Source organism: Rattus norvegicus, chromosome 3 (assembly GCF_036323735.1).
Source record: "Rattus norvegicus strain BN/NHsdMcwi chromosome 3, GRCr8, whole genome shotgun sequence".
NCBI lineage: Eukaryota > Metazoa > Chordata > Mammalia > Rodentia > Muridae > Rattus > Rattus norvegicus.
The window spans coordinates 37,654,040-37,662,505 of NC_086021.1; positions in this window are offsets into that span (position 1 = coordinate 37,654,040).

An 8,466-nucleotide genomic window follows, 5' to 3' on the forward strand; every position below is an offset into this window, starting at 1 on the left:
CGTGCCGCGTCCACACATCTCTGCACATTTAGGCATTTTCTTTTACAGAGCTTCATTTTTACTTTGGTGATTTTTCCTCTTTCATTGGTTTTTATTGTGCGAATTTAAATCCTCCAATTGATTTTTAAAATTGAGACGATGATTTAAAATTTTCTTTGAAATCTGTGAGAAGAGCCAGTGAGTTGCACCAGCAGGCAGAGGTGCTCACCACCAGAGAACGAGGAAGGACGGTGAGGGCGGGCAGGGAAGAGAGGGCAAGAGCAGGAGGTGAAGGGAGGGAGGGAAAGTGGGGACGGCTAATTACAGAGAAGGAAGCGAGGTACATGGAGTCAGAGTGAGGATTTTTTTCTGAAATATTCATTTATTTGCTTAGTGTGTGTGTGTGTGTGTGTGTGTGTGTGTGTGTGTGTGTCCCAGGGATTGAACTCAGGTCATCAGGCTTGGCAGCAAGCACCTTTGCCCACTGAACCATCTCTCTGGCCCTCGTTAGCAGTTACTTTCAAGAGCTAATGCATCCAGTGCCAGGGGGACGGGAGCAGCAGGTTCGTCCATGAACAGGGGAACATAAAACACAACTAAAACCGTGCCTGAGCTGGCATTCCTGCTCTGAGAGGCTTTGGGCAAGTCCGGGACGATCAAGGCATGCTCTGTAGCATGCCAGCTGCCCGCCCTTGCTTCTGTCTCAGTGAAAGAAACACTGGCACGTGTTCCTAGTTTGTCTCTGTGTGGTGTTGAGGGCAACATTTTCTATGCCAGGAAAACCGGGGTGTAATTTCAGTGCCATTGAATAGAATGTCGTCGGCAAACCACATCTGACCCATGGGCAGCACACTGCGGCGGCTGAAATGAGCGCATGGGCTGTGTAGCTGTTGACAGGTAAAGATGGGCAAGCACAGGAAAGAGAGGGAAGCAGAGTGGGGTGTGGGGTGTGGTGTCTTCTGTGGCAGATAACAAAACAAGCCATGTTTACTCCAAGCTCCCAAGTATATAAATGGCAGGAGAATCAGAGAAAGACCGTAGAGCAATCCATTACTGTGCTGTCCTTCCTTCTCCTGCCCAGAATCCTCTTCAAATTGGCACAAAATAGTTTGTGAGGTTTTCAGAATACACTCTTTCACACACACGCATGTATGTACATGCACATGCTACAGACGTGTGTATGTGCTTCACGTAGTAAAAGTATCCAGAATTGAGAAACAAATAGGGCTGTGTTAAGGATTCATTTTTATTTTTAATTGTGTATGCTTCTGTGTGACTCTGTGTGAGTGTGCACACAGAGGCCAGATGATGGTGTACTGTCCCCTGTTGCTGGAGCTCCTGGTGGATGTGAGCCACTAGAGGTGGGTGCTGGGAACCTAACTTAAGTCCTCTGCGAGAGCAGAGCACGCACTTATCCACTGAGCCATCGCCTAAGCTCTGAGAGGATCCTCCTGCCTCTGTCTCTCAAATGCCAGAACTGAAGTTGCCACTTCACCAGTTTCGTTTTGTTTTTTTTAAAACTAGGTCTGTAGGATATATTGAAGTTCGGTGGTCTTGGGGTGAGGAAACCAGAAACTGAATGCAGAATCGATTTGGAGAGATATAAAAACAAATGTTCCCTTTAAATTTCCTCCTAAGAATTACATGGAAAAACCTAGGAAGGAGTGGCTCACAGAGTCCTCAATGTCTGAAGACAAAAGCGTGGTTATTAACTTCAGACTTTGATAACTCGAGCATACAGTATATAAATTTAAACATTCTCTCTGAAGCAGAGAAATAAATGTTAAAAGTTTGAGTCATCTGGGAAGAAGATGGATGGGAATATAATGAAACATGATTAGAGAAAGGATGGAAAACAAGGCAGAAGAAAGCAAGCAAAGAAAAAAAAAAAGAGCAAACAGGGATCCCAAACAAGGAGGAAGAAGTAAAACTTGGTACTAAAATAACTGTGAACGGACTACACCTCTCACTCAAAAGACAGCGATGCCCAGACTGGGGCAAGAAAGACTGAGAACCACAGTAACAAGACGGAAAGTGTGAAGTTAGAGAAATCCAACTCAAAACTTGGGGTGTGGCTATATTACGACTTGGAAAAACAGACTTTGGAGGCAAAACCAAGAGTACAGATAAAGAGTAGTGTTTAATGATAAGACACGACTGACCAGGGAGATCTAAGAACCCTGAACTTGTATGCACTTACCAACAGGCTCAAAATGTGCAAGGTAAAGGAAAAGTAGAGAAAACCAAAAACCACGGAGTGAGATTTGTGAATCTCTCTCTCCTTTCCTCCCTCCCTCCCTCCATCCATCCCCCTTCCCCTCTCCCTCTCCCTCCCTCCCTCCCCCCCCCTCCTTTATATATCAAGTAGCAAGGAGGTGAAAGTGAACCGGGCAAGATAAAGAAGATTCAAGTAAGGCCATTATCAGGAAGAAAAAAGTAACAAAGTAACACCATTAGCAGGCAGGGAATTACAGCTTCTGAGAATGTTACTGCCGAAGTTTAGTGAGTCACCAGCTTTTCCTAGTGAGCGGTTATAAAAATCACCATGAATCAGGAAACCAGATGAGTTATGCAGAGCATGTACTCCAACAGCAGCACAGCAAAGTCAGATGTCAGCTATAGATAGATGGTCAAACACTTAGGATTCACTTAGAATACGACAGCAAAGTCAGATGTCAGCCACAGATAGACGCTCAAACACTTAGGGCTCACTTAGAATACGAAGCAAAAGTCCCAATGTCCCGCCAGCAAGAACGACGCGCGGCAACAGGATTCTTCTGCGAACAAGCCTTTACTGTGTTACAGCTCTTCTTAGCGTTACAGCTCTTGAACAGGGACCCCGAGCAGCAAAGTCGCTCGACTTATATACACAACAGTATGCTAATTATCTCTCAGGGATTGGTGGGGCATGGATCACCCCACTACTTGTCCTCCAGGGATTGGCGGAGAATGAATCACCTCATTAGCATATTAACGGTCAACTGACACCTGGTGCATAAACCGCACGTGTGCAGTGCCGCTGTTCACCACTAGAGGGAGCCCTACATCTCATTTTCGTATGGCCGCCCTAGCAAGGGGACAAGCCTGCACATGCGCAGTAAATTGTCGCCATCCAGACAAGGCTGGATGTCGGTGCCATCTTTGTTTCGCCACGCTGCTCTCTACAGAAAGTAGTGTGTTTCGACAATGCTTGAGAAGTAATATCCAGAGAAGAAAGCGAACAGGAAATCCAGCTACGCCTTCCAAGAAAAACAGAATAAACTCAAAAGGCAATAACAAAGAAATAATAGAAGTCAATTCTACATAAAGCTAACAGAGAGTAGGTAGGCAACGCTGGATTGTTCTTCGCAAATGCCTTATCTGATGTTCTGTTAAGGCAACCTATGAAAATGCATTTAATTGGGGCCTTGTTTGCAATTCAGAGAATTAGTACCTACTATCACCATCACCATCACCACCACCATCACCATCATCACTAACACCACCATCACCACCATTATCACCACCACCATCACCACCATCATCACTACCATCACCATCACCACCATCACCATTGTCACCAGCATCACCATCACTATCATCACCATCACCATCATCACTACCACCACCACCACCACCATCATCACCACCATCACCATCACCATCACCACCATCAACATCAGCATCATCACTGTCATCATCAAGGTCCCCTCATTCTTCACAAACAGAAAAGACATACTATCATCCCCAATAGATCGTGTGGAAAAGCATGTGGTAATGATGAATGCTAACTTTTAAGAAACAATCCGGGGAATGGACAGGAGGCTACTTTCTCTCACAGCCACGTTGCTCGGGAAGTTACAGGACACATGGTGTTTACTGGATACATCCTCCTTCTAAGTAAAAAATTAAAATGTAAAAGGTTGCTACAACCACTTACATTTAGTTAGATAAGAAAATAGAATTGAGACAAGGGAAAGAATTTATGGAAAGGAAGTGAAAGCAACACCCCCCACCCCATGTCATTGTCTATATTTGAAGAAAGTTTTAAGGAAATCTACTAACAAACTATCAAATTAAAGGTATTCAACAAGCCCTATTAGCACCAGCCCCAGATATAAAAAGTTCTCGTGTTTCTAGACACTAGCAACAAATGGAATGTGTAACGTTTATAAGAACAAAGGAGGAACAGAGTCAAGCAGGGAAACGTACAGTAGTAAGGAAATGAAAGATTTCACAGAGGGGCGGACAGTCGAGTGTCCTAAAGCTGAGGATTTTCTTTAGATAAACACATAAAGTCGGCAAACAGCCATCTTAAAACATCAAGGGAAGTTTCCTTGAACATGATGCTCTTAAGTCAAGCTGTGAAGACACAGCCGTAGCCGGGAACAGATACGTTTTAAATGTGTGTGCAAACTTACAGATGAAGCCATGTTCTCCTCCCAGCTATGAAGACATATGATGAGGCCAGAAGGATGAAGTGGTACGGCTTCAGAGCTGGGAGGGTATGGACAGAAGGACAGACAAAGGAAGGGAAATCCACCCAACCAGTGAGAAGCGGGCTCGTGTGAAGGCAGAGGGGCAGACACCGCATCACGTGCTATAAACACGCGTGGAGGCAGAGGGGTAGAGGCCACATTGCATGTGGTGGGCATACATGAAGGAGGAGGGGCGGACGCCGCATCGCATGCTGCAGGCACACGTGAAGGCAGAGGGGCGGACGCCGCATCGCATGCTGCAGGCACACGTGAAGGCAGAGGGGCGGACGCCGCATCGCATGCTGCAGGCACACGTGAAGGCAGAGGGGCGGACGCCGCATCGCACGCTATAAACATAAGGACGGAGGGAGGGACTGGATTGCGGCTGTCTCCAAGCCTCTGTGGATCTAGTAATGGATCTAGGAAGTGATGACTCTTGGTGTTGCCAAACTGGTCGACATGGTGCACTCACCAACCGGAGCACGCAGCTTCCTGGAGGAGCATCCTGGCCCCACATCGAACCCGAATTTCATCAACTTTCTATAGTGACTGTCCGCACCACAGAGACAGAGTGGCATGTTGATGGGCGGATGCCAAGGGGAGGCAATTGGGGGAAACCGAGTGTGTGGTTGTGGGGGTCCACGTGAAGCAAGAGGTCTGGTTTCTCTAGTAGACATTTCAAGTAGGGAAGATGCTTGATGTTGAAACAGACTTGTGTAACACACAGGCATTTTCTGGAGCCTAATTAAAACAAACTGAAAAAAAAATGGTGTGGTACCAGAATCCTTGCCTAACAAGCAAGAGGACCTGGGTCTGTCTCCAGCATTGAAATTAATGCAAAAATAAAGTTATGGTATTATTTAAATGAATTTTAAATGGTATGTATTTATTGTTTATTACCACGCGTGTGTGTATGATGTGTGTGCCCTGGGTTTGCATGGGGCAGTGTGCTTACAGAAGTGAGGGGGCAGTCTTGTGGCAGCCTTTTTGTGGGATTGAACTCAGGTCACCATAGTTACACAGCTGTTGCCTTTACCTGATGAGCCATCTCACCTGTGCAGAACTGTTTTTATTGATAAGAGGGCTTACTGTTATTTTTAAGACGAATGATGTTCTTATGGTTTAAAGAGAGTCCTGATCTCTTCAAGATTCATGCCAAAATATTTATGGCTGGAAATTAGATGATGTCAGTGTTCATGAAGACTTGATACTATCATCTGTCAATCAAAAGACTCAAAGATATAGAGTGTTTAGAGTCAGGAATGAATCAAGATTGCTCATAATTGGATAATTGCTGAAGCTGAGCCGCGAGTGTGAGAGGCTGGCAAGTCCCACCGTCTGTCCCTTTGTGGACGTTTGACAGAAAGTTGAAAGGAGAGTAAACATCGGAGCTGTTACCTGTTTGTGTGTAGAGGATAGAATGTCAGAGCCCTGCCTTGACTTGGTTTCTATAAAGATGGGTGCTAGGCTTGGAAGAGTGTCTTGTTGTTCCCCCACCTCCACCCAGACTTGATTGGACAGAGCAACAAAGCTGGCCCTGGAGGTGTGGGTGTGGTTGAGCCAGCCCCAGGGTCAGGAGAGCTGACCCTGCCTCCTGCCTGATGGTGGCATTGGTGGGCTCGCCAGAGCAGCGCTGGAGAACTAGCCTTGGCGGTGTAGATAAGGGAGAGACGGGGGGCTGAGCAGTTCAGCTACCCCCAGGCCCAGGTCCAGGGCTCTGAGTTGGCCCGCCCTAAAATCTATGTCATCTGCAAAAGTTGGGGTGCATGAAAGGGCCAGTCCTGCTGATCCAAAGCTGCAGGATCTCCATGACACAGGGCAGCAACAGGATAACTGGGAGGAGTCTCGATGAGGATCCAATCTTGATGGTGTCACAGAAGCCAGAGATCTGGGACCACACCAGTGACTCACTGCAGTGAACATTTGCAAGTGAAGATGTGTGGACAGAGGGCTACACTGTGGGACACACTGTGACAGCCACGGCTTCCATGATAAGATGGTGTCCGTGCTTTGGTTTTGTTTGTTTGTTTGTTTGTTTGTTGTTGGTTTTGTTTTGTTTTTGTTGTTTGTGTTCTTTATTTTGGGAGGAAGTCACAAGGGAAAGAGTAGATAAGAGGGAACAGGGATGAGCCGGACGGGGGTGCAAGATATGAAATTCACAGAGAATCAGAAGTTAAAAAGAAAAAAGGTTCCAGGTGGATCGAAGACTAAGCATAAATGGCGAGATCTTGAAACTTTTAGAAATAAACCAGGTGCATATTTTTATGACATTGGAGTTTGACATTTTTATGACATTGGGGCTCGCTAAGCAAGGCAGTAAAAGTGCTCCCCATAAAGGCAAACACCGATCGCTTTACATAAAAATCAAACATTTACACACAATTAAATGTGCCTTTAACAGAAGTGCAAGACAAATGACAGTCTGGAAAAACTCACTTGCACTAAAAATATTAATGTCCACAATATATAATGAGCTTTTACAAATCAATAAGAAGGAAAATGGAGAAATGTGTGAGGCTCTAGACAGGGGGTTAAGGAAAACTCAAGCAGTGAATAAATATTTGAAAAAGTCGGGTCCTTGTCAGTGAGGGCTTGAGGACACTGGCCTTGCTATGTAGCAGGTGTCAATATTTGCAGCTGAACCACCCACGTCCGTACGTCCACTCCAGGTGAGCTCTCTCCTCTGTGCCTAAGAAGACATAAGAAGGAATTGTTCTCACGAGTCAGATGGAATAGGGTAAAGCCGAGGGGCTGTGGAGGGATGCTCAGTCAGATAAGCACTTGTGCAAGCACGAGGACCCAGGTTTGGTCTCCAGGGTGGTCACATAGAAGCCTGGTGTCACAGCACACACTTGTAACCCCAGTGCCGGAGGGGTAAAAACAGGCGCATCTCTAGGTTCCCTGGCCAGTCTGCTGAGCTGCATTGGTAAGCTCCAGCCAGTGAGAGACCCTACCTCATAAAGCATAGTGGGGCTGGGGTGACGGGCCAGTCAGGAGAGTGCTTGCTATGCAAGCTGCAGTACTGGAATTCAGATGCCCAGAGCTCACATAAAGCCCAAGTAGGTGTGGCGGCCCAGTGATTACTCCAGAGATCAGAAGGTGGAGAGAGGAGTCCCAGGCCAAGCTGCATAGCCAGACCAGCAGAGGCGGCGAGTTCTGAGTTCGCTTGAAAGGTCTGGCTTGGTGAACAAAGGAGAAAGCCAAGGGAGAAGACCCCCAACTTCAGTCCCCAGCCACCACATGCATGCACACACACATGCACACACAAACACACTGACAACAAGAAAAACAAAAGGTGAACAGCTCCTAAAGAACATGGCCAAGGTTGACCTCCGGCCTCCGTGTGCATGCACACACACACTTGCACACACATGTACCAATGTACTTGCTAAAGGCTTGCACACATTGCCCAGCCAGTGCTTTGACAGTAAGCCTCTGCAGGCAAGGTGACCCTTGCACCCTGTGGGTGTGGCGCCCTCAGGGGGATTTGGTGAAAATGAACGGGGGTGGAAGGGGCTTTATCTTAGCACAATGGTCAGTTGTTCATCTAGTGAAACAGATGTGTGTTGTGTCATTTTCTATAATTTTCATATATTTGAAATATTTCATAGTTGGAATTTTAAAAAGAGAAAATGCACTGGTTTAATACCCTCAAAGCATTACCCTGTCAGACATTAACTAACCACAGTATGGTTTTTCTATCCGGGAAACCCTGGATAATTAATTGGAAAATACTTAGGACTAATAAGAAACGTCGCATGTCCCCTGGGGTAGCACAGTTGCTGAGCTCTCAGTTTCTATTCTTGGGAATTATTTGTATTTTCAAAGTGATGAACACATCTTACTGTTATACCCAGAAAACAATAACGACAGTTTCATTCTGTAAATCAAATAAAATGGAAGAGTGGATAAAGCCACTGGTAAAGTTCAGTATGGAAACAAATAAATTAATAAAATTAATGAGAAGAATTGATTATGTTGGAATAAAGCCTCAATTTAAAATGCATCCTGAATTAGTCAATAATTGGGA